This window comes from Cynocephalus volans, chromosome X, assembly GCF_027409185.1.
Source record: "Cynocephalus volans isolate mCynVol1 chromosome X, mCynVol1.pri, whole genome shotgun sequence".
NCBI classification, from domain to species: Eukaryota; Metazoa; Chordata; class Mammalia; order Dermoptera; family Cynocephalidae; genus Cynocephalus; species Cynocephalus volans.
The window spans coordinates 81,655,912-81,680,258 of NC_084478.1; the positions used below are offsets into that span (position 1 = coordinate 81,655,912).

Consider the following 24,347-nt stretch of genomic DNA (forward strand, 5'->3'; position numbering starts at 1 on the left):
CTGGCATCCACATCAACAATAGTCTTCCTAACCTCCTGCCTTCATTCACTCGCCACACAGGATTTTATGCTCCCTACACTCAACTCTATTAGTTTCACGTTTGCCCTGTGTTCAGTTTTCCCCTCACACTCCATTCTGACTTTTCTTGCACCCCACTGCAATCTTAATTATTCCCTTGCTCCCCCTTTAAGCTGAATACCCTCTTCCACCCCATGAAACCATAATGTTCTCCTGGATCCCCAGCTCTCTTTCAATTATTGTTTTCATTCAGCCCTTCATTCATTCCCTCCATTCTTTACTCAACAGATATTTGTTGAGCCCTCTGCGAAGTGCCAGGCCTTAATCTAGCCAATCGGCAACTCCTCATCAAACTAATTTTTCTCTTGGGCCGACGCACCCTCTCTGCTTTCATGCAAACCCATGCACTCCCTCTGCAGCCTCCCAACAATCTTCCATACTCTTCTCCACACTTCAACGATTGTGCTTGAGCACACACCATCACCACACTCCGCCCCACCCCCCACACCCCATTCCACCCCACCGTCCTGGAGTGTACCATCTCCTCAGGAAGCCCGATCACTCACTGTCTCCCCCACCTCCGAATAAAAGGCAGGGGCATGAGCCCTGTCCCAGGGGCAGGGGCGAAGGGTTCTCCCAAAAGGGGTGTGGGGAAATGTAGGGGATGAGTGGGATGTCATGGCGGGTGGGGATACCCCGCTGAGGTGGAGGAGAGGGGAAGGGGCTGGGGATTCGGAGCAGGAGGGAGGGAGGAAAGAAGAGGCATGGAGAACAAGGGTGGTATTCCTGACGAAAACCTGTGTCAAAAGCCTTACCTAAGCCTACAGCAGGTCGGAATCGATCAGCTGGGACAAGAGGCCTGAGGGAAAACCCGGCTTCTGCTACCTTTCCCGCCCTTCCTACAAGGCCAATGAGCTTCCAGCGCTGCCTTCCACCTCCCCCTTCCCCCCTCCCACCGCTGCTGCCGGTGACAAATGAGCTTCGAGATCCACTGACGCTCACGCCCGGCAGTTCCGCCCTCTCCACATCCGTGTAGCTTCTTGTGCTCTCTATACTAGACTAGCCGGTAGCTCCTGAGGGGAAGTTCAGCTTTGTGCTTCCCAAGGCTCGTTTCTCAGACTAGTCTCCCTTTGGATGGAAAATACCTTGTGTGAATGCATTTTTAACTCATGGACTTGGTATTCTGGAATTGACCTTTTCAAAATTCAGCATGACTTCTTTTTTTTTTAAATTTTATTTTGTCGATATACATTGTGGCTGATTATTGTTGCCCCTCACCAAAACCTCCCTCCCCCCTCCCTCCCCCCTCCCCCCACCGATGTCCCCTCTGTTTGCTTGTCACATCAACTTCAAGTAATTGTGGTTGTTATATCTTCTCACCCCCACCCGGTTTTTTTTTTTTTTTTTTTTTTTTTGTGTGTGTGTGTTTGTTTGTGAATTATATATTAATTTTTAGCTCTCACCAATAAGTGAGAACATGTGGTATTTCTCTTTCTGTGCCTGACTCGTTTCACTTAATATAATTCTCTAAAGGTCCATCCATGTTGTTGCAAATGGCAGTATTTCATTCGTTTTTATAGCTGAGTAGTATTTCATTGTGTAGATGTACCACATTTTCCGTATCCACTCATCTGATGGTGGACATTTGGGCTGGTTACAACTCTTGGCTATTGTAATGAGTGTTGCGATGAACATTGGGGAACAGGTATACCTTTGACTTGGTGATTTCCATTCCTCTGGGTAGCACAATCCTGTTTTTGTAAGAGTCATTGGAAAGGCCCCAGCATCCAAAGGAGTAAGGTGGAATGGAGGTACAAGAAAATCCACGCTCAGTCAAGGAATTGCTCCATATAATTAAAGGGATGTGAAAGCTTATAAAACACCTAAAGGCTTAAAAAAAAAAAAAAGATGTGAAGCATTTTGCACATTAACCATTTCGCACATTCAGAAACAGGGTAGGCCGTGCTTTAGTGAGGCCTCCTTCTCTTTGCTCTTAGCGCAAGAGGGACATGCATCACAGATATCCAATAGACAGTGAGGTGGAGCTGTCTGGCCTGGGTCCGATAGAGCGACTGGGAGGCTGGAGTCCTCTTTCTTCAGCAGAAGCTATAGACAGAAAAGAAGAGGCCAGAGCCAGGTCACATCCATGTCCCCTCCTGGCTGTCCCCTCTTTTTTTGTCCTACCCAACTGAAGATTTGTCACCTGGACTATTGCACAGACCTCTTCCTCACTGATTTCCTCATCACCCCTCTCGCCTTCCCCAGTCCCTCCATCACAGCCACCACGTCTCTTTCCTCAAGGCTGGGGTCTCTGAATATGCTCCTCCCTCGCTCAGAAGCGTTGCCTGGCTCCTCGTCACCCACAGCTGCTGGTCCGTGATTGGTAGACTCTCCAGCCCCATTTCCCTCTGTTCCATTAGTTCCTCCAGGGTTGCCTCTTCACTCACACACCATGCCCCATCCACCATTTTGGTCTTGGAATACCAAGCCTTCCCTCTCAGCCTTCCCAGGAGTTTATCTTCCCTCAGGGCTCCTCCAGCCCTTCCTCTCTGGGCACACCATTGAGATTTAGCCACAAAACACAGGCGGTACAGGCATCCAGGCTCCACATCTAGGCTGGAAGTTTCTTGAAGGCAGGGACCAGACCTCCTTCCAGACTAGGCCCTTATCACCTCTGTATGTCCTCCCCAGGCCACAGAAGACTTCAGGGGTCTCGATAGAGAGCCTTGGGCGGAGAGTCGGGAGACCTGGTTCTTCCACCTAACATGTGTGCTGCATGCCCTAGGGCAAGTCCCTGCCACTCTCAGGGCCTCAGTTTCCTTGTTTCTCGACTAAAGGGCGCTCAACCTCTGCACGAAGGGCACTGGACAAGGGCACAAAGTTCGATAAACTAAAGATTCACTGAGCAGTTCTCAACGACCATCTCAGGAGTTAGACTGAGGAGCTTGGGTAGCTGGCTCCAAGGAGGTTCAGTCCACCGACCCTGATTTCCCAGTTAGAACCTGCTTACCACAACAACCCCCAATTCCCAACCATCCCCACCCCGTGTCCTCTCAAGGAGCAGGCTACCTGGTGGGTCACAGGCCTGGTGGAGGGAGATGGAGTCAGAAGGGGTCTGAAAAGAGTGTCTCAGACTCAGCAGAGCCTCGACAGCCTCCAGCTTCCGCTGCCACTCTGAGGAGGCAGAAGCCAAAGCCTGGTCAGATGCTGTAGCGGCCTGCAAAGGAAAGGGCTTGAGAGAATGGGGGCTGGGAAACCATACCTCCTTCCAACGCGACAAGTGCCTCTGAAGCCTCCAGTTCTAGAGAGCCCGCACCCCCTCCCAACCCCCGAGGTCTTCTGTTCTTTCCATTCACTAAGTTCGGCCCCTCCCAGGGTTCTGGACCCCACTACTCTTCCAGGACCTGTGGCTGCAGTAGAAGAGAGTCAAGGGTGGCACTGGGCTGCAGGATCAGCGCTGAGCATCTAGAAACAAGGAGAGGAGAGGCCAGGGGATTAAACCCTGTGGCAGACACATAGCACCAGTCAACAGAGAGAGGGGAAGGATTCTGCAATATCTGGATGTGGGAATCCGAATGCCTGCTGAGCCACTGCCGTGGCTTGGGCAAGCCTCTTCTCCTGCTTGGCCTGTTTTCTTTTCCATACCTCTTTTTTCTATATCTTTTGTGAGACACTAATTTCTGCCAGCTTTTTTCCTCCTGGGGCAACAGCGAAGAGTATGGAAAATCACACAGGTGTCCGTGCTTTTACCTGCAAAGCACCTGCAGAGATGTGATTACTGTCCCGGTTCAGGGACTGGTTCTCGCCTCCATACTGTCCAATCCCCATGGGTCTTGACGGACAAGTTTGCCTCATCTCCAGGAAGCCTTCTCTAACGGCCTCTGGGCTTTCCCCTGGTCCTCTGTGGCCGTCGCCATCATGGCCCTACTTTTCAGCAGGACCTTCTATCCCATCTATCTGTTTCATGTGAAATAACAGCCTTCACTAGTTGAAGGCCTACTATGTGTCAGGCCTCAGGCTAGTTCTCTTGTCAATGCTATAGGTGTAGAATATTGTCCCCAGTACACCCATAGGGAAATGGGGGGTTCAAAAACATAAACTCACTTGTCCAAAGCCTCACAAGTAGGAAATGGCAAAGCTGGGAGAGCCCTGTCTTGCCCATTAGCCTGAGATGCTGCCTTCTCCTCCTCCTTCTCCTCTTCCTCCTCCTGTCTCCCATAGCATCAAGCACAAGGGTGGGCACACAACAACACAAGACATGACCTTGCTCTACTCACCTGCTGCACAGGACAGGGGACCCGTGGGGCTGCCTAGAAAGAGAAGCCATCGGTTGCTGCTCCAAGGTCACTGGAGTGCAGGGCAGAGACAGAGGTTCTGGGGGCTGGCCGAGGAGCAGAGCCCCTTGGGAGCTCTCCTGCAGGGGCGCAGAGCACAGGTTGGAGTCAGGTACCAGGTCGGCCATGGAGAGAGGAGGTGTGGGCATGTTTGGGGATGAGGATAGGAGCCCAGAATGCCAGAGCTCTGAAGATCTTGAAGACCAGACAGTCTTATCTTTCATTTTGCAACTAGGGAAACTGAGGGCCGGGGAGGAGAAGTGATTTTTTTCCCAAGGTCACATGGCAAGACGGTGGTAGGATTGGAGATGGAACCCACGTCTTTGGGACACAGTGGAAGGGGTCTGGGCAGTGGCTGGGTGGGAGCCTCCCCCACTGGCAACAGACTCTACTTACCTCCTCGGGGGTTGTGTGGGGGTGGGCCTCAGGCTGAGGCACAATGTCCACCTTCCCAGCTGTGAAAGACCAGGGACAGCTTTGGTGAGCCTTTCCCCCTCAGCCCCACCCCACTCTGCCCACCCCCAATCTGAAGTCTCATCTCACCACGGACCTTTTCGACTCCCCGGTCTGTCATTCCCACAAACATTTGGTAAATAATGTTGACGATGTTTTACACTTGGGCGAGCTAAGGTCCAGCGAGTAACTTGCCCAAGGCCACATAGCAATTCAGTGATAGAACTGGTGAGAGAATTACTCCTGCTTCCTCCACCCAAACTCAGGCTCCCTCCCTGGCCAGAGATACTCACTGAGGACTCCTTTGATGACCAAATTCTTGACAGGGATGTGAGCTTTGGCAGGGGCTGCCACACTCCTTTTCAGTCTTCGAGCCAGGTGCGCTGGCTCTGCCAGCGCTGCCCTCTGCTCCTCCTTCAAGGCACTCACAGCAGGCAAGACCCGACGGTGTTCCCTAAAGTGAGGGATTACAGGTCTAAGGTTAGTCACATTTAGAGGAGGCCTGACCCTTCTCCTTGCCAGACAGCATACTCACCAGAAGAGGGCACAATTGTGACACTTGCAGGCCCGGAAGATGCAGAAACGCTTGTGGCCTCTGATTTGGGTAGAGATGTCACGCTTCTGGCAGTGGTCATGGCGGCCTATAGCTCTTCTGGGGACAAGTTCAGCCCCCCATGGGGCTCCGATCTCACACCCTGTGGTGCATTCCAAGTTGGAGGAGCAGCAGGGCACAGCAGGTGTTTCTTGGGGATCCATGGTTCTAGGGTCAGTAGTGGAGGTCAGAATGGCCACGTGATGCCCTCCCTCCAACGTACTTCCTTCGCCCTTGGAAAGTCCTATGTGAAGTGGCTCGATTCTTCTTCTCCATCCCTCTCACCACTGGAATCAGATTGCCTCCTCCCTTGTTCTCCCATGGCTTTCTCTAACCTTCACCCCAACCTCCTTACTCACATAGCCTCCTTCCCAGGAAGCCCCACTCATACATAGCCTCCCCACCAAGAAACTCTTAGCATGGGCCGCATACACATTCAAGCCGATCGCTCTTCTCCTTGCTTACCTTCACTCCGCCATAGATTTCATTTTCAGCATGCACATGTACTCCCGTGCCCCCTTCAACAGTTACTCCACCCTCTTCTTGCGTATCATCGTGTATTCTGCCAAACCCAACTATTATTTCTGGCATCCACATCAACAATAGTCTTCCTAACCTCCTGCCTTCATTCACTCGCCACACAGGATTTTATGCTCCCTACACTCAACTCTATTAGTTTCACGTTTGCCCTGTGTTCAGTTTTCCCCTCACACTCCATTCTGACTTTTCTTGCACCCCACTGCAATCTTAATTATTCCCTTGCTCCCCCTTTAAGCTGAATACCCTCTTCCACCCCATGAAACCATAATGTTCTCCTGGATCCCCAGCCCTCTTTCAATTATTGTTTTCATTCAGCCCTTCATTCATTCCCTCCATTCTTTACTCAACAGATATTTGTTGAGCCCTCTGCGAAGTGCCAGGCCTTAATCTAGCCAATCGGCAACTCCTCATTAAACTAATTTTTCTCTTGGGCCGACGCACCCTCTCTGCTTTCATGCAAACCCATGCACTCCCTCTGCAGCCTCCCAACAATCTTCCATACTCTTCTCCACACTTCAACGATTGTGCTTGAGCACACACCATCACCACACTCCGCCCCACCCCCCACACCCCATTCCACCCCACCGTCCTGGAGTGTACCATCTCCTCAGGAAGCCCGATCACTCACTGTCTCCCCTACCTCCGAATAAAAGGCAGGGGCATGAGCCCTGTCCCAGGGGCAGGGGCGAAGGGTTCTCCCAAAAGGGGTGTGGGGAAGTGTAGGGGCTGAGTGGGATGTCATGGCGGGTGGGGATACCCCGCTGAGGTGGAGGAGAGGGGAAGGGGCTGGGGATTCGGAGCAGGAGGGAGGGAGGAAAGAAGAGGCATGGAGAACAAGGGTGGTATTCCTGACGAAAACCTGTGTCAAAAGCCTTACCTAAGCCTACAGCAGGTCGGAATCGATCAGCTGGGACAAGAGGCCTGAGGGAAAACCCGGCTTCTGCTACCTTTCCCGCCCTTCCTACAAGGCCAATGAGCTTCCAGCGCTGCCTTCCACCTCCCCCTTCCCCCCTCCCACCTCTGCGGCCGGTGACCAATGAGCTTCGAGATCCACTGACGCTCACGCCCGGCAGTTCCGCCCTCTCCACATCCGTGTAGCTTCTTGTGCTCTCTATACTAGACTAGCCGGTAGCTCCTGAGGGGAAGTTCAGCTTTGTGCTTCCCAAGGCTCGTTTCTCAGACTAGTCTCCCTTTGGATGGAAAATACCTTGTGTGAATGCATTTTTAACTCATGGACTTGGTATTCTGGAATTTACCTTTTCAAAATTCAGCATGACTTCTTTTTTTTTTTAAATTTTATTTTGTCGATATACATTGTGGCTGATTATTGTTGCCCCTCACCAAAACCTCACTCCCTCCCCCCTCCCCCCACCGATGTACCCTCTGTTTGCTTGTGACATCAACTTCAAGTAATTGTGGTTGTTATATCTTCTCCCCCCCACCCGGTTTTTTTTTTTTTTTTTTTTTTTTTTGTGTGTGTGTGTGTGTGTGTGTTTGTGTGTGAATTATATATTAATTTTTAGCTCTCACCAATAAGTGAGAACATGTGGTATTTCTCTTTCTGTGCCTGACTCGTTTCACTTAATATAATTCTCTAAAGGTCCATCCATGTTGTTGCAAATGGCAGTATTTCATTCGTTTTTATAGCTGAGTAGTATTTCATTGTGTAGATGTACCACATTTTCCGTATCCACTCATCTGATGGTGGACATTTGGGCTGGTTACAACTCTTGGCTATTGTAATGAGTGTTGCGATGAACATTGGGGAACAGGTATACCTTTGACTTGGTGATTTCCATTCCTCTGGGTAGCACAATCCTGTTTTTGTAAGAGTCATTGGAAAGGCCCCAGCATCCAAAGGAGTAAGGTGGAATGGAGGTACAAGAAAATCCACGCTCAGTCAAGGAATTGCTCCATATAATTAAAGGGATGTGAAAGCTTATAAAACACCTAAAGGCTTAAAAAAAAAAAAAAGATGTGAAGCATTTTGCACATTAACCATTTCGCACATTCAGAAACAGGGTAGGCCGTGCTTTAGTGAGGCCTCCTTCTCTTTGCTCTTAGCGCAAGAGGGACATGCATCACAGATATCCAATAGACAGTGAGGTGGAGCTGTCTGGCCTGGGTCCGATAGAGTGACTGGGAGGCTGGAGTCCTCTTTCTTCAGCAGAAGCTATAGACAGAAAAGAAGAGGCCAGAGCCAGGTCACATCCATGTCCCCTCCTGGCTGTCCCCTCTTTTTTTGTCCTACCCAACTGAAGATTTGTCACCTGGACTATTGCACAGACCTCTTCCTCACTGATTTCCTCATCACCCCTCTCGCCTTCCCCAGTCCCTCCATCACAGCCACCACGTCTCTTTCCTCAAGGCTGGGTTCTCTGAATATGCTCCTCCCTCGCTCAGAAGCGTTGCCTGGCTCCTCGTCACCCACAGCTGCTGGTCCGTGATTGGTAGACTCTCCAGCCCCATTTCCCTCTGTTCCATTAGTTCCTCCAGGGTTGCCTCTTCACTCACACACCATGCCCCATCCACCATTTTGGTCTTGGAATACCAAGCCTTCCCTCTCAGCCTTCCCAGGAGTTTATCTTCCCTCAGGGCTCCTCCAGCCCTTCCTCTCTGGGCACACCATTGAGATTTAGCCACAAAACACAGGCGGTACAGGCATCCAGGCTCCACATCTAGGCTGGAAGTTTCTTGAAGGCAGGGACCAGACCTCCTTCCAGACTAGGCCCTTATCACCTCTGTATGTCCTCCCCAGGCCACAGAAGACTTCAGGGGTCTCGATAGAGAGCCTTGGGCGGAGAGTCGGGAGGCCTGGTTCTTCCACCTAACATGTGTGCTGCATGCCCTAGGGCAAGTCCCTGCCACTCTCAGGGCCTCAGTTTCCTTGTTTCTCGACTAAAGGGCGCTCAACCTCTGCACGAAGGGCACTGGACAAGGGCACAAAGTTCGATAAACTAAAGATTCACTGAGCAGTTCTCAACGACCATCTCAGGAGTTAGACTGAGGAGCTTGGGTAGCTGGCTCCAAGGAGGTTCAGTCCACCGACCCTGATTTCCCAGTTAGAACCTGCTTACCACAACAACCCCCAATTCCCAACCATCCCCACCCCGTGTCCTCTCAAGGAGCAGGCTACCTGGTGGGTCACAGGCCTGGTGGAGGGAGATGGAGTCAGAAGGGGTCTGAAAAGAGTGTCTCAGACTCAGCAGAGCCTCGACAGCCTCCAGCTTCCGCTGCCACTCTGAGGAGGCAGAAGCCAAAGCCTGGTCAGATGCTGTAGCGGCCTGCAAAGGAAAGGGCTTGAGAGAATGGGGGCTGGGAAACCATACCTCCTTCCAACGCGACAAGTGCCTCTGAAGCCTCCAGTTCTAGAGAGCCCGCACCCCCTCCCAACCCCCGAGGTCTTCTGTTCTTTCCATTCACTAAGTTCGGCCCCTCCCAGGGTTCTGGACCCCACTACTCTTCCAGGACCTGTGGCTGCAGTAGAAGAGAGTCAAGGGTGGCACTGGGCTGCAGGATCAGCGCTGAGCATCTAGAAACAAGGAGAGGAGAGGCCAGGGGATTAAACCCTGTGGCAGACACATAGCACCAGTCAACAGAGAGAGGGGAAGGATTCTGCAATATCTGGATGTGGGAATCCGAATGCCTGCTGAGCCACTGCCGTGGCTTGGGCAAGCCTCTTCTCCTGCTTGGCCTGTTTTCTTTTCCATACCTCTTTTTTCTATATCTTTTGTGAGACACTAATTTCTGCCAGCTTTTTTCCTCCTGGGGCAACAGCGAAGAGTATGGAAAATCACACAGGTGTCCGTGCTTTTACCTGCAAAGCACCTGCAGAGATGTGATTACTGTCCCGGTTCAGGGACTGGTTCTCGCCTCCATACTGTCCAATCCCCATGGGTCTTGACGGACAAGTTTGCCTCATCTCCAGGAAGCCTTCTCTAACGGCCTCTGGGCTTTCCCCTGGTCCTCTGTGGCCGTCGCCATCATGGCCCTACTTTTCAGCAGGACCTTCTATCCCATCTATCTGTTTCATGTGAAATAACAGCCTTCACTAGTTGAAGGCCTACTATGTGTCAGGCCTCAGGCTAGTTCTCTTGTCAATGCTATAGGTGTAGAATATTGTCCCCAGTACACCCATAGGGAAATGGGGGGTTCAAAAACATAAACTCACTTGTCCAAAGCCTCACAAGTAGGAAATGGCAAAGCTGGGAGAGCCCTGTCTTGCCCATTAGCCTGAGATGCTGCCTTCTCCTCCTCCTTCTCCTCTTCCTCCTCCTGTCTCCCATAGCATCAAGCACAAGGGTGGGCACACAACAACACAAGACATGACCTTGCTCTACTCACCTGCTGCACAGGACAGGGGACCCGTGGGGCTGCCTAGAAAGAGAAGCCATCGGTTGCTGCTCCAAGGTCACTGGAGTGCAGGGCAGAGACAGAGGTTCTGGGGGCTGGCCGAGGAGCAGAGCCCCTTGGGAGCTCTCCTGCAGGGGCGCAGAGCACAGGTTGGAGTCAGGTACCAGGTCGGCCATGGAGAGAGGAGGTGTGGGCATGTTTGGGGATGAGGATAGGAGCCCAGAATGCCAGAGCTCTGAAGATCTTGAAGACCAGACAGTCTTATCTTTCATTTTGCAACTAGGGAAACTGAGGGCCGGGGAGGAGAAGTGATTTTTTTCCCAAGGTCACATGGCAAGACGGTGGTAGGATTGGAGATGGAACCCACGTCTTTGGGACACAGTGGAAGGGGTCTGGGCAGTGGCTGGGTGGGAGCCTCCCCCACTGGCAACAGACTCTACTTACCTCCTCGGGGGTTGTGTGGGGGTGGGCCTCAGGCTGAGGCACAATGTCCACCTTCCCAGCTGTGAAAGACCAGGGACAGCTTTGGTGAGCCTTTCCCCCTCAGCCCCACCCCACTCTGCCCACCCCCAATCTGAAGTCTCATCTCACCACGGACCTTTTCGACTCCCCGGTCTGTCATTCCCACAAACATTTGGTAAATAATGTTGACGATGTTTTACACTTGGGCGAGCTAAGGTCCAGCGAGTAACTTGCCCAAGGCCACATAGCAATTCAGTGATAGAACTGGTGAGAGAATTACTCCTGCTTCCTCCACCCAAACTCAGGCTCCCTCCCTGGCCAGAGATACTCACTGAGGACTCCTTTGATGACCAAATTCTTGACAGGGATGTGAGCTCTGGCAGGGGCTGCCACACTCCTTTTCAGTCTTCGAGCCAGGTGCGCTGGCTCTGCCAGCGCTGCCCTCTGCTCCTCCTTCAAGGCACTCACAGCAGGCAAGACCCGACGGTGTTCCCTAAAGTGAGGGATTACAGGTCTAAGGTTAGTCACATTTAGAGGAGGCCTGACCCTTCTCCTTGCCAGACAGCATACTCACCAGAAGAGGGCACAATTGTGACACTTGCAGGCCCGGAAGATGCAGAAACGCTTGTGGCCTCTGATTTGGGTAGAGATGTCACGCTTCTGGCAGTGGTCATGGCGGCCTATAGCTCTTCTGGGGACAAGTTCAGCCCCCCATGGGGCTCCGATCTCACACCCTGTGGTGCATTCCAAGTTGGAGGAGCAGCAGGGCACAGCAGGTGTTTCTTGGGGATCCATGGTTCTAGGGTCAGTAGTGGAGGTCAGAATGGCCACGTGATGCCCTCCCTCCAACGTACTTCCTTCGCCCTTGGAAAGTCCTATGTGAAGTGGCTCGATTCTTCTTCTCCATCCCTCTCACCACTGGAATCAGATTGCCTCCTCCCTTGTTCTCCCATGGCTTTCTCTAACCTTCACCCCAACCTCCTTACTCACATAGCCTCCTTCCCAGGAAGCCCCACTCATACATAGCCTCCCCACCAAGAAACTCTTAGCATGGGCCGCATACACATTCAAGCCGATCGCTCTTCTCCTTGCTTACCTTCACTCCGCCATAGATTTCATTTTCAGCATGCACATGTACTCCCGTGCCCCCTTCAACAGTTACTCCACCCTCTTCTTGCGTATCATCGTGTATTCTGCCAAACCCAACTATTATTTCTGGCATCCACATCAACAATAGTCTTCCTAACCTCCTGCCTTCATTCACTCGCCACACAGGATTTTATGCTCCCTACACTCAACTCTATTAGTTTCACGTTTGCCCTGTGTTCAGTTTTCCCCTCACACTCCATTCTGACTTTTCTTGCACCCCACTGCAATCTTAATTATTCCCTTGCTCCCCCTTTAAGCTGAATACCCTCTTCCACCCCATGAAACCATAATGTTCTCCTGGATCCCCAGCTCTCTTTCAATTATTGTTTTCATTCAGCCCTTCATTCATTCCCTCCATTCTTTACTCAACAGATATTTGTTGAGCCCTCTGCGAAGTGCCAGGCCTTAATCTAGCCAATCGGCAACTCCTCATTAAACTAATTTTTCTCTTGGGCCGACGCACCCTCTCTGCTTTCATGCAAACCCATGCACTCCCTCTGCAGCCTCCCAACAATCTTCCATACTCTTCTCCACACTTCAACGATTGTGCTTGAGCACACACCATCACCACACTCCGCCCCACCCCCCACACCCCATTCCACCCCACCGTCCTGGAGTGTACCATCTCCTCAGGAAGCCCGATCACTCACTGTCTCCCCCACCTCCGAATAAAAGGCAGGGGCATGAGCCCTGTCCCAGGGGCAGGGGCGAAGGGTTCTCCCAAAAGGGGTGTGGGGAAATGTAGGGGATGAGTGGGATGTCATGGCGGGTGGGGATACCCCGCTGAGGTGGAGGAGAGGGGAAGGGGCTGGGGATTCGGAGCAGGAGGGAGGGAGGAAAGAAGAGGCATGGAGAACAAGGGTGGTATTCCTGACGAAAACCTGTGTCAAAAGCCTTACCTAAGCCTACAGCAGGTCGGAATCGATCAGCTGGGACAAGAGGCCTGAGGGAAAACCCGGCTTCTGCTACCTTTCCCGCCCTTCCTACAAGGCCAATGAGCTTCCAGCGCTGCCTTCCACCTCCCCCTTCCCCCCTCCCACCGCTGCTGCCGGTGACAAATGAGCTTCGAGATCCACTGACGCTCACGCCCGGCAGTTCCGCCCTCTCCACATCCGTGTAGCTTCTTGTGCTCTCTATACTAGACTAGCCGGTAGCTCCTGAGGGGAAGTTCAGCTTTGTGCTTCCCAAGGCTCGTTTCTCAGACTAGTCTCCCTTTGGATGGAAAATACCTTGTGTGAATGCATTTTTAACTCATGGACTTGGTATTCTGGAATTGACCTTTTCAAAATTCAGCATGACTTCTTTTTTTTAAAAATTTTATTTTGTCGATATACATTGTGGCTGATTATTGTTGCCCCTCACCAAAACCTCCCTCCCCCTCCCTCCCCCCTCCCTCCACCGATGTCCCCTCTGTTTGCTTGTCACATCAACTTCAAGTAATTGTGGTTGTTATATCTTCTCACCCCCACCCGGTTTTTTTTTTTTTTTTTTTGTGTGTGTGTGTGTGTGTGTTTGTGTGTGAATTATATATTAATTTTTAGCTCTCACCAATAAGTGAGAACATGTGGTATTTCTCTTTCTGTGCCTGACTCGTTTCACTTAATATAATTCTCTAAAGGTCCATCCATGTTGTTGCAAATGGCAGTATTTCATTCGTTTTTATAGCTGAGTAATATTTCATTGTGTAGATGTACCACATTTTCCGTATCCACTCATCTGATGGTGGACATTTGGGCTGGTTACAACTCTTGGCTATTGTAATGAGTGTTGCGATGAACATTGGGGAACAGGTATACCTTTGACTTGGTGATTTCCATTCCTCTGGGTAGCACAATCCTGTTTTTGTAAGAGTCATTGGAAAGGCCCCAGCATCCAAAGGAGTAAGGTGGAATGGAGGTACAAGAAAATCCACGCTCAGTCAAGGAATTGCTCCATATAATTAAAGGGATGTGAAAGCTTATAAAACACCTAAAGGCTTAAAAAAAAAAAAAAGATGTGAAGCATTTTGCACATTAACCATTTCGCACATTCAGAAACAGGGTAGGCCGTGCTTTAGTGAGGCCTCCTTCTCTTTGCTCTTAGCGCAAGAGGGACATGCATCACAGATATCCAATAGACAGTGAGGTGGAGCTGTCTGGCCTGGGTCCGATAGAGCGACTGGGAGGCTGGAGTCCTCTTTCTTCAGCAGAAGCTATAGACAGAAAAGAAGAGGCCAGAGCCAGGTCACATCCATGTCCCGTCCTGGCTGTCCCCTCTTTTTTTGTCCTACCCAACTGAAGATTTGTCACCTGGACTATTGCACAGACCTCTTCCTCACTGATTTCCTCATCACCCCTCTCGCCTTCCCCAGTCCCTCCATCACAGCCACCACGTCTCTTTCCTCAAGGCTGGGTTCTCTGAATATGCTCCTCCCTCGCTCAGAAGCATTGCCTGGCTCCTCGTCACCCACAGCTGCTGGTCCGTGATTGGTAGACTCTCCAGCCCCATTTCCCTCTGTTCCATTAGTTCCTCCAGGGTTGCCTCTTCACTCACACACCATGCCCCATCCACCATTTTGGTCTTGGAATACCAAGCCTTCCCTCTCAGCCTTCCCAGGAGTTTATCTTCCCTCAGGGCTCCTCCAGCCCTTCCTCTCTGGGCACACCATTGAGATTTAGCCACAAAACACAGGCGGTACAGGCATCCAGGCTCCACATCTAGGCTGGAAGTTTCTTGAAGGCAGGGACCAGACCTCCTTCCAGACTAGGCCCTTATCACCTCTGTATGTCCTCCCCAGGCCACAGAAGACTTCAGGGGTCTCGATAGAGAGCCTTGGGCGGAGAGTCGGGAGGCCTGGTTCTTCCACCTAACATGTGTGCTGCATGCCCTAGGGCAAGTCCCTGCCACTCTCAGGGCCTCAGTTTCCTTGTTTCTCGACTAAAGGGCGCTCAACCTCTGCACGAAGGGCACTGGACAAGGGCACAAAGTTCGATAAACTAAAGATTCACTGAGCAGTTCTCAACGACCATCTCAGGAGTTAGACTGAGGAGCTTGGGTAGCTGGCTCCAAGGAGGTTCAGTCCACCGACCCTGATTTCCCAGTTAGAACCTGCTTACCACAACAACCCCCAATTCCCAACCATCCCCACCCCGTGTCCTCTCAAGGAGCAGGCTACCTGGTGGGTCACAGGCCTGGTGGAGGGAGATGGAGTCAGAAGGGGTCTGAAAAGAGTGTCTCAGACTCAGCAGAGCCTCGACAGCCTCCAGCTTCCGCTGCCACTCTGAGGAGGCAGAAGCCAAAGCCTGGTCAGATGCTGTAGCGGCCTGCAAAGGAAAGGGCTTGAGAGAATGGGGGCTGGGAAACCATACCTCCTTCCAACGCGACAAGTGCCTCTGAAGCCTCCAGTTCTAGAGAGCCCGCACCCCCTCCCAACCCCCGAGGTCTTCTGTTCTTTCCATTCACTAAGTTCGGCCCCTCCCAGGGTTCTGGACCCCACTACTCTTCCAGGACCTGTGGCTGCAGTAGAAGAGAGTCAAGGGTGGCACTGGGCTGCAGGATCAGCGCTGAGCATCTAGAAACAAGGAGAGGAGAGGCCAGGGGATTAAACCCTGTGGCAGACACATAGCACCAGTCAACAGAGAGAGGGGAAGGATTCTGCAATATCTGGATGTGGGAATCCGAATGCCTGCTGAGCCACTGCCGTGGCTTGGGCAAGCCTCTTCTCCTGCTTGGCCTGTTTTCTTTTCCATACCTCTTTTTTCTATATCTTTTGTGAGACACTAATTTCTGCCAGCTTTTTTCCTCCTGGGGCAACAGCGAAGAGTATGGAAAATCACACAGGTGTCCGTGCTTTTACCTGCAAAGCACCTGCAGAGATGTGATTACTGTCCCGGTTCAGGGACTGGTTCTCGCCTCCATACTGTCCAATCCCCATGGGTCTTGACGGACAAGTTTGCCTCATCTCCAGGAAGCCTTCTCTAACGGCCTCTGGGCTTTCCCCTGGTCCTCTGTGGCCGTCGCCATCATGGCCCTACTTTTCAGCAGGACCTTCTATCCCATCTATCTGTTTCATGTGAAATAACAGCCTTCACTAGTTGAAGGCCTACTATGTGTCAGGCCTCAGGCTAGTTCTCTTGTCAATGCTATAGGTGTAGAATATTGTCCCCAGTACACCCATAGGGAAATGGGGGGTTCAAAAACATAAACTCACTTGTCCAAAGCCTCACAAGTAGGAAATGGCAAAGCTGGGAGAGCCCTGTCTTGCCCATTAGCCTGAGATGCTGCCTTCTCCTCCTCCTTCTCCTCTTCCTCCTCCTGTCTCCCATAGCATCAAGCACAAGGGTGGGCACGCAACAACACAAGACATGACCTTGCTCTACTCACCTGCTGCACAGGACAGGGGACCCGTGGGGCTGCCTAGAAAGAGAAGCCATCGGTTGCTGCTCCAAGGTCACTGGAGTGCAGGGCAGAGACAGAGGTTCTGCGGGCTGGCCGAGGAGCAGAGCCCCTTGGGAGCTCTCCTGCAGGGGCGCAGAGCACAGGTTGGAGTCAGGTACCAGGTCGGCCATGGAGAGAGGAGGTGTGGGCATGTTTGGGGATGAGGATAGGAGCCCAGAATGCCAGAGCTCTGAAGATCTTGAAGACCAGACAGTCTTATCTTTCATTTTGCAACTAGGGAAACTGAGGGCCGGGGAGGAGAAGTGATTTTTTTCCCAAGGTCACATGGCAAGACGGTGGTAGGATTGGAGATGGAACCCACGTCTTTGGGACACAGTGGAAGGGGTCTGGGCAGTGGCTGGGTGGGAGCCTCCCCCACTGGCAACAGACTCTACTTACCTCCTCGGGGGTTGTGTGGGGGTGGGCCTCAGGCTGAGGCACAATGTCCACCTTCCCAGCTGTGAAAGACCAGGGACAGCTTTGGTGAGCCTTTCCCCCTCAGCCCCACCCCACTCTGCCCACCCCCAATCTGAAGTCTCATCTCACCACGGACCTTTTCGACTCCCCGGTCTGTCATTCCCACAAACATTTGGTAAATAATGTTGACGATGTTTTACACTTGGGCGAGCTAAGGTCCAGCGAGTAACTTGCCCAAGGCCACATAGCAATTCAGTGATAGAACTGGTGAGAGAATTACTCCTGCTTCCTCCACCCAAACTCAGGCTCCCTCCCTGGCCAGAGATACTCACTGAGGACTCCTTTGATGACCAAATTCTTGACAGGGATGTGAGCTCTGGCAGGGGCTGCCACACTCCTTTTCAGTCTTCGAGCCAGGTGCGCTGGCTCTGCCAGCGCTGCCCTCTGCTCCTCCTTCAAGGCACTCACAGCAGGCAAGACCCGACGGTGTTCCCTAAAGTGAGGGATTACAGGTCTAAGGTTAGTCACATTTAGAGGAGGCCTGACCCTTCTCCTTGCCAGACAGCATACTCACCAGAAGAGGGCACAATTGTGACACTTGCAGGCCCGGAAGATGCAGAAACGCTTGTGGCCTCTGATTTGGGTAGAGATGTCACGCTTCTGGCAGTGGTCATGGCGGCCTATAGCTCTTCTGGGGACAAGTTCAGCCCCCCATGGGGCTCCGATCTCACACCCTGTGGTGCATTCCAAGTTGGAGGAGCAGCAGGGCACAGCAGGTGTTTCTTGGGGATCCATGGTTCTAGGGTCAGTAGTGGAGGTCAGAATGGCCACGTGATGCCCTCCCTCCAACGTACTTCCTTCGCCCTTGGAAAGTCCTATGTGAAGTGGCTCGATTCTTCTTCTCCATCCCTCTCACCACTGGAATCAGATTGCCTCCTCCCTTGTTCTCCCATGGCTTTCTCTAACCTTCACCCCAACCTCCTTACTCACATAGCCTCCTTCCCAGGAAGCCCCACTCATACATAGCCTCCCCACCAAGAAACTCTTAGCATGGGCCGCATACACATTCAAGCCGATCGCTCTTCTCCTTGCTTACCTTCACTCCGCCATAGATTTCATTTTCAGCATGCACATGTACTCCCGTGCCCCCTTCAACAGTTACTCCACCCTCTTCTTGCGTATCATCGTGTATTCTGCCAAACCCAACTATTATTTCTGGCATCCACATCAACAATAGTCTTCCTAACCTCCTGCCTTCATTCACTCGCCACACAGGATTTTATGCTCCCTACACTCAACTCTATTAGTTTCACGTTTGCCCTGTGTTCAGTTTTCCCCTCACACTCCATTCTGACTTTTCTTGCACCCCACTGCAATCTTAATTATTCCCTTGCTCCCCCTTTAAGCTGAATACCCTCTTCCACCCCATGAAACCATAATGTTCTCCTGGATCCCCAGCCCTCTTTCAATTATTGTTTTCATTCAGCCCTTCATTCATTCCCTCCATTCTTTACTCAACAGATATTTGTTGAGCCCTCTGCGAAGTGCCAGGCCTTAATCTAGCCAATCGGCAACTCCTCATCAAACTAATTTTTCTCTTGGGCCGACGCACCCTCTCTGCTTTCATGCAAACACATGCACTCCCTCTGCAGCCTCCCAACAATCTTCCATACTCTTCTCCACACTTCAACGATTGTGCTTGAGCACACACCATCACCACACTCCGCCCCACCCCCCACACCCCATTCCACCCCACCGTCCTGGAGTGTACCATCTCCTCAGGAAGCCCGATCACTCACTGTCTCCCCCACCTCCGAATAAAAGGCAGGGGCATGAGCCCTGTCCCAGGGGCAGGGGCGAAGGGTTCTCCCAAAAGGGGTGTGGGGAAATGTAGGGGATGAGTGGGATGTCATGGCGGGTGGGGATACCCCGCTGAGGTGGAGGAGAGGGGAAGGGGCTGGGGATTCGGAGCAGGAGGGAGGGAGGAAAGAAGAGGCATGGAGAACAAGGGTGGTATTCCTGACGAAAACCTGTGTCAAAAGCCTTACCTAAGCCTACAGCAGGTCGGAATCGATCAGCTGGGACAAGAGGCCTGAGGGAAAACCCGGCTTCTGCTACCTTTCCCGCCCTTCCTACAAGGCCAATGAGCTTCCAGCGCTGCCTTCCACCTCCCCCTTCCCCCCTCCCACCGCTGCTGCCGGTGACAAATGAGCTTCGAGATCCACTGACGCTCACGCCCGGCAGTTCCGCCCTCTCCACATCCGTGTAGCTTCTTGTGCTCTCTATACTAGACTAGCCGGTAGCTCCTGAGGGGAAGTTCAGCTTTGTGCTTCCCAAGGCTCGTTTCTCAGACTAGTCTCCCTTTGGATGGAAAATACCTTGTGTGAATGCATTTTTAACTCATGGACTTGGTATTCTGGAATTGACCTTTTCAAAATTCAGCATGACTTCTTTTTTTTTAAAATTTTATTTTGTCGATATACATTGTGGCTGATTATTGTTGCCCCTCACCAAAACCTCCCTCCCCCTCCCTCCCCCCTCCCCCCACCGATGTCCCCTCTGTTTGCTTGTCACATCAACTTCAAGTAATTGTGGTTGTTATATCTTCTCACCCCCACCCGGTTTTTTTTTTTTTTTTGTGTGTGTGTGTGTGTGTGTGTTTGTGTGTGAATTATATATTAATTTTTAGCTCTCACCAATAAGTGAGAACATGTGGTATTTCTCTTTCTGTGCCTGACTCGTTTCACTTAATATAATTCTCTAAAGGTCCATCCATGTTGTTGCAAATGGCAGTATTTCATTCGTTTTTATAGCTGAGTAGTATTTCATTGTGTAGATGTACCACATTTTCCGTATCCACTCATCTGATGGTGGACATTTGGGCTGGTTACAACTCTTGGCTATTGTAATGAGTGTTGCGATGAACATTGGGGAACAGGTATACCTTTGACTTGGTGATTTCCATTCCTCTGGGTAGCACAATCCTGTTTTTGTAAGAGTCATTGGAAAGGCCCCAGCATCCAAAGGAGTAAGGTGGAATGGAGGTAGAAGAAAATCCACGCTCAGTCAAGGAATTGCTCCATATAATTAAAGGGATGTGAAAGCTTATAAAACACCTAAAGGCTTAAAAAAAAAAAAAAAGATGTGAAGCATTTTGCACATTAACCATTTCGCACATTCAGAAACAGGGTAGGCCGTGCTTTAGTGAGGCCTCCTTCTCTTTGCTCTTAGCGCAAGAGGGACATGCATCACAGATATCCAATAGACAGTGAGGTGGAGCTGTCTGGCCTGGGTCCGATAGAGCGACTGGGAGGCTGGAGTCCTCTTTCTTCAGCAGAAGCTATAGACAGAAAAGAAGAGGCCAGAGCCAGGTCACATCCATGTCCCCTCCTGGCTGTCCCCTCTTTTTTTGTCCTACCCAACTGAAGATTTGTCACCTGGACTATTGCACAGACCTCTTCCTCACTGATTTCCTCATCACCCCTCTCGCCTTCCCCAGTCCCTCCATCACAGCCACCACGTCTCTTTCCTCAAGGCTGGGGTCTCTGAATATGCTCCTCCCTCGCTCAGAAGCGTTGCCTGACTCCTCGTCACCCACAGCTGCTGGTCCGTGATTGGTAGACTCTCCAGCCCCATTTCCCTCTGTTCCATTAGTTCCTCCAGGGTTGCCTCTTCACTCACACACCATGCCCCATCCACCATTTTGGTCTTGGAATACCAAGCCTTCCCTCTCAGCCTTCCCAGGAGTTTATCTTCCCTCAGGGCTCCTCCAGCCCTTCCTCTCTGGGCACACCATTGAGATTTAGCCACAAAACACAGGCGGTACAAGCATCCAGGCTCCACATCTAGGCTGGAAGTTTCTTGAAGGCAGGGACCAGACCTCCTTCCAGACTAGGCCCTTATCACCTCTGTATGTCCTCCCCAGGCCACAGAAGACTTCAGGGGTCTCGATAGAGAGCCTTGGGCGGAGAGTCGGGAGACCTGGTTCTTCCACCTAACATGTGTGCTGCATGCCCTAGGGCAAGTCCCTGCCACTCTCAGGGCCTCAGTTTCCTTGTTTCTCGACTAAAGGGCGCTCAACCTCTGCACGAAGGGCACTGGACAAGGGCACAAAGTTCGATAAACTAAAGATTCACTGAGCAGTTCTCAACGACCATCTCAGGAGTTAGACTGAGGAGCTTGGGTAGCTGGCTCCAAGGAGGTTCAGTCCACCGACCCTGATTTCCCAGTTAGAACCTGCTTACCACAACAACCCCCAATTCCCAACCATCCCCACCCCGTGTCCTCTCAAGGAGCAGGCTACCTGGTGGGTCACAGGCCTGGTGGAGGGAGATGGAGTCAGAAGGGGTCTGAAAAGAGTGTCTCAGACTCAGCAGAGCCTCGACAGCCTCCAGCTTCCGCTGCCACTCTGAGGAGGCAGAAGCCAAAGCCTGGTCAGATGCTGTAGCGGCCTGCAAAGGAAAGGGCTTGAGAGAATGGGGGCTGGGAAACCATACCTCCTTCCAACGCGACAAGTGCCTCTGAAGCCTCCAGTTCTAGAGAGCCCGCACCCCCTCCCAACCCCCGAGGTCTTCTGTTCTTTCCATTCACTAAGTTCGGCCCCTCCCAGGGTTCTGGACCCCACTACTCTTCCAGGACCTGTGGCTGCAGTAGAAGAGAGTCAAGGGTGGCACTGGGCTGCAGGATCAGCGCTGAGCATCTAGAAACAAGGAGAGGAGAGGCCAGGGGATTAAACCCTGTGGCAGACACATAGCACCAGTCAACAGAGAGAGGGGAAGGATTCTGCAATATCTGGATGTGGGAATCCGAATGCCTGCTGAGCCACTGCCGTGGCTTGGGCAAGCCTCTTCTCCTGCTTGGCCTGTTTTCTTTTCCATACCTCTTTTTTCTATATCTTTTGTGAGACACTAATTTCTGCCAGCTTTTTTCCTCCTGGGGCAACAGCGAAGAGTATGGAAAATCACACAGGTGTCCGTGCTTTTACCTGCAAAGCACCTGCAGAGATGTGATTACTGTCCCGGTTCAGGGACTGGTTCTCGCCTCCATACTGTCCAATCCCCATGGGTCTTGACGGACAAGTTTGCCTCATCTCCAGGAAGCCTTCTCTAACGGCCTCTGGGCTTTCCCCTGGTCCTCTGTGGCCGTCGCCATCATGGCCCTACTTTTCAGCAGGACCTTCTATCCCATCTATCTGTTTCATGTGAAATAACAGCCTTCACTAGTTGAAGGCCTACTATGTGTCAGGCCTCAGGCTAGTTCTCTTGTCAATGCTATAGGTGTAGAATATTGTCCCCAGTACACCCATAGGGAAATGGGGGGTTCAAAAACATAAACTCACTTGTCCAAAGCCTCACAAGTAGGAAATGGCAAAGCTGGGAGAGCCCTGTCTTGCCCATTAGCCTGAGATGCTGCCTTCTCCTCCTCCTTCTCCTCTTCCTCCTCCTGTCTCCCATAGCATCAAGCACAAGGGTGGGCACACAACAACACAAGACATGACCTTGCTCTACTCACCTGCTGCACAGGACAGGGGACCCGTGGGGCTGCCTAGAAAGAGAAGCCATCGGTTGCTGCTCCAAGGTCACTGGAGTGCAGGGCAGAGACAGAGGTTCTGGGGGCTGGCCGAGGAGCAGAGCCCCTTGGGAGCTCTCCTGCAGGGGCGCAGAGCACAGGTTGGAGTCAGGTACCAGGTCGGCCATGGAGAGAGGAGGTGTGGGCATGTTTGGGGATGAGGATAGGAGCCCAGAATGCCAGAGCTCTGAAGATCTTGAAGACCAGACAGTCTTATCTTTCATTTTGCAACTAGGGAAACTGAGGGCCGGGGAGGAGAAGTGATTTTTTTCCCAAGGTCACATGGCAAGACGGTGGTAGGATTGGAGATGGAACCCACGTCTTTGGGACACAGTGGAAGGGGTCTGGGCAGTGGCTGGGTGGGAGCCTCCCCCACTGGCAACAGACTCTACTTACCTCCTCGGGGGTTGTGTGGGGGTGGGCCTCAGGCTGAGGCACAATGTCCACCTTCCCAGCTGTGAAAGACCAGGGACAGCTTTGGTGAGCCTTTCCCCCTCAGCCCCACCCCACTCTGCCCACCCCCAATCTGAAGTCTCATCTCACCACGGACCTTTTCGACTCCCCGGTCTGTCATTCCCACAAACATTTGGTAAATAATGTTGACGATGTTTTACACTTGGGCGAGCTAAGGTCCAGCGAGTAACTTGCCCAAGGCCACATAGCAATTCAGTGATAGAACTGGTGAGAGAATTACTCCTGCTTCCTCCACCCAAACTCAGGCTCCCTCCCTGGCCAGAGATACTCACTGAGGACTCCTTTGATGACCAAATTCTTGACAGGGATGTGAGCTCTGGCAGGGGCTGCCACACTCCTTTTCAGTCTTCGAGCCAGGTGCGCTGGCTCTGCCAGCGCTGCCCTCTGCTCCTCCTTCAAGGCACTCACAGCAGGCAAGACCCGACGGTGTTCCCTAAAGTGAGGGATTACAGGTCTAAGGTTAGTCACATTTAGAGGAGGCCTGACCCTTCTCCTTGCCAGACAGCATACTCACCAGAAGAGGGCACAATTGTGACACTTGCAGGCCCGGAAGATGCAGAAACGCTTGTGGCCTCTGATTTGGGTAGAGATGTCACGCTTCTGGCAGTGGTCATGGCGGCCTATAGCTCTTCTGGGGACAAGTTCAGCCCCCCATGGGGCTCCGATCTCACACCCTGTGGTGCATTCCAAGTTGGAGGAGCAGCAGGGCACAGCAGGTGTTTCTTGGGGATCCATGGTTCTAGGGTCAGTAGTGGAGGTCAGAATGGCCACGTGATGCCCTCCCTCCAACGTACTTCCTTCGCCCTTGGAAAGTCCTATGTGAAGTGGCTCGATTCTTCTTCTCCATCCCTCTCACCACTGGAATCAGATTGCCTCCTCCCTTGTTCTCCCATGGCTTTCTCTAACCTTCACCCCAACCTCCTTACTCACATAGCCTCCTTCCCAGGAAGCCCCACTCATACATAGCCTCCCCACCAAGAAACTCTTAGCATGGGCCGCATACACATTCAAGCCGATCGCTCTTCTCCTTGCTTGCCTTCACTCCGCCATAGATTTCATTTTCAGCATGCACATGTACTCCCGTGCCCCCTTCAACAGTTACTCCACCCTCTTCTTGCGTATCATCGTGTATTCTGCCAAACCCAACTATTATTTCTGGCATCCACATCAACAATAGTCTTCCTAACCTCCTGCCTTCATTCACTCGCCACACAGGATTTTATGCTCCCTACACTCAACTCTATTAGTTTCACGTTTGCCCTGTGTTCAGTTTTCCCCTCACACTCCATTCTGACTTTTCTTGCACCCCACTGCAATCTTAATTATTCCCTTGCTCCCCCTTTAAGCTGAATACCCTCTTCCACCCCATGAAACCATAATGTTCTCCTGGATCCCCAGCCCTCTTTCAATTATTGTTTTCATTCAGCCCTTCATTCATTCCCTCCATTCTTTACTCAACAGATATTTGTTGAGCCCTCTGCGAAGTGCCAGGCCTTAATCTAGCCAATCGGCAACTCCTCATCAAACTAATTTTTCTCTTGGGCCGACGCACCCTCTCTGCTTTCATGCAA

General features: G+C 51.9%; 4 pseudogenes; all 4 read right to left on the reverse strand.

Annotated features, from left to right (window-relative positions):
- Positions 1-2,011: 2,011 nt before the first annotated feature.
- LOC134368090 (doublesex- and mab-3-related transcription factor C1-like) lies at positions 2,012-5,561 on the reverse strand (annotated as a pseudogene).
- Positions 5,562-7,997: 2,436 nt separating this feature from the next.
- Positions 7,998-11,547, reverse strand: LOC134368091 (doublesex- and mab-3-related transcription factor C1-like; annotated as a pseudogene).
- Positions 11,548-13,979: 2,432 nt separating this feature from the next.
- LOC134368092 (doublesex- and mab-3-related transcription factor C1-like) lies at positions 13,980-17,529 on the reverse strand (annotated as a pseudogene).
- Positions 17,530-19,961: 2,432 nt separating this feature from the next.
- Positions 19,962-23,511, reverse strand: LOC134368093 (doublesex- and mab-3-related transcription factor C1-like; annotated as a pseudogene).
- Between the last annotated feature and the right edge of the window lie 836 nt (positions 23,512-24,347).